Raw genomic sequence first — 2,277 nt, 5'->3', positions numbered from 1 at the left:
ATTTAGGCAATCACATAATAATACTAGCCTTTAGTCATTTCGTTTCATTTTTAAAAAATTTAAATATTGTTTTTTTTTTAAATTTGTAAAATTAACAATAAAGTTTAGCATTGACGATTGTAATTATTATAATTGCTTTGTTTACAGGATTAAAATCTGTAATTTCATTTTAACAATTATATTCAAATTTTTACGCTGAAAATTTAGTGATTTTTTATTTTGAATTTTTAATATATATCATGGGTAAGATTAGCTAAAAATTTAACTTTTTAAATTACCTAATTACTAGAATCTAATTTTTAAAAAAAGAGTAAGCCTTAGTATGAGACTTGTAATGTGATATTTGTAATTTTTAGTAAAAAACTAATACTTTTTAAAAGAAAGTTATGCTGCCTGAGTTGTCTTGTAAGGTTATCTTAAAATTTGACTTGTGTGAGTCACCTTTACCAGTAAACAACTGTATTTTTGTGTTGTCTGAGTTGCCTTTGCATACTGGCTGTCTTTGCTCCATGCCATGGTTATTTCAGATTTGTGATCATCATCAACGCTAAACACCATACGAAAGCGCACGAAGCATGCACGATCAGTTTGTAATCCATGGATCCGGAATGGGGTTCCAAGTTCCATCATCTTCGACTACTACAGCTACCCACACCGACACTCCATAATCCTAATTCAAAATCTAATGTGGTAATTTAATTATTTATTACAATTGTATTCATTTTTTAATCACATCAAATAAGTAAATGCACCTTAAAAGTTCTTATTTCAAAGGAAAATACTCTGTACTAGAGCAATACTTTTGTTACATGCCTTCTTAGTAGGTAATTGAATAAAATATTAACAAAAGAAAAAAAATATATAGTCGTTAAATGCCACCAACAATTTTCAACGACTTTTCTCATGATTCTGGCATTTCAACATGAATTATTTGGTTAACCTTTATCATCTAAACATTTTCTTTTTGTTTAAAAACGCATAATGGAAATGCTCACTACTTGGCTTCCATATCACTCATCCATTCTATTTTAGGATTTAGGGATCCTATTATTTTCTATTTGTTTGTACATTGTGGAAACAACTATTTTCCATTCAAATATGAAAATAAAGATGAAAACATAAAACACATAAGTCGGGTGAATATCAATTCTTTGATTGTTTGTTGATGACGGCAATATAATCAATCATCTTCCCATGTCAAACCTATACTTGGACTTCATCGTTCCCATACGAAAGCGCACGAAGCGTGCACGATCAGCTTCGGAATGGGGTTCCATCATCGAAGGAGTTTAGAGAGTGCAGCCATTTCAAAGCTACGGAGAAACCACAATGGCGTAAGGGGCCGATGGGGCTCAACACTCTTTGCAACCCCTGCGGTATTCGATACAGCACTGGACGGCTGTTTCCGGAGTACCGACCGGCCAACAGTCCAACGTTTGTTCCTACGTTGCACTCCAGTTATCACCGGAAGGTTGTGGAAATGAGAAGGAAGGGTGTTGAGGAAGCAACCATGGTGGAGGAGGATTCTGTGAATTGAAGAGAGATGCCGAGGAAGAGATGAAGAAGAAGATGGAAGAAGCCAAAAAGTGAAATATATAGAGACAAATTAAAGTGCTTGGTATAACATTGCAAAAAAAAAAAAAAAGAAATGAATGAATTGGGAAAAATGAAATTATAGTGATTTTGACTCCCACAACCTAAGCACATAAGAAGTGAGCTCAAAATCAAAATTTCTTGTAACATTTTATTGAAACTCGTGCTATGTGAGCCAACATTATGTGACAACTGTATTTTGTGCTGTCTAAGTAATCTATCTAAGTAATCTATCTATCTATACTAGCTTTCCCGCTCATTTTAGTCCAAAAAATTTGAAATCGATCAACATAATATTATATAATAATTCCTTGTCAGAAATTTTAGTCTTCCTTATCATTCTTTATTTATGGCTAAAATTGACAAAATATTCAAAATATGATTACATTCCTTATTATACACGGAAATTAATGTAGTATTTTAATCAATTTCATTCCTGTATGAATATATTAATCTTGCGTATTTTTAATATATATAGATTACTATATGATCTATTTGTTACTATAAGAACAATAACCCATTAAAAATATTACTATATTATTAAATTCCTCTCATGAAATTAATGTAATATTTTAATCAATTCCATTCCTGTATGAATATATTAATCTTGCGTATTTTTAATATATATATATATATATATATATATATATATATATATATATATATATATATATATATATATAT

Source organism: Ipomoea triloba, chromosome 2 (genome assembly GCF_003576645.1).
Source record: "Ipomoea triloba cultivar NCNSP0323 chromosome 2, ASM357664v1".
NCBI classification, from domain to species: Eukaryota; Viridiplantae; Streptophyta; class Magnoliopsida; order Solanales; family Convolvulaceae; genus Ipomoea; species Ipomoea triloba.
This window is presented reverse-complemented; position numbering follows the sequence as displayed.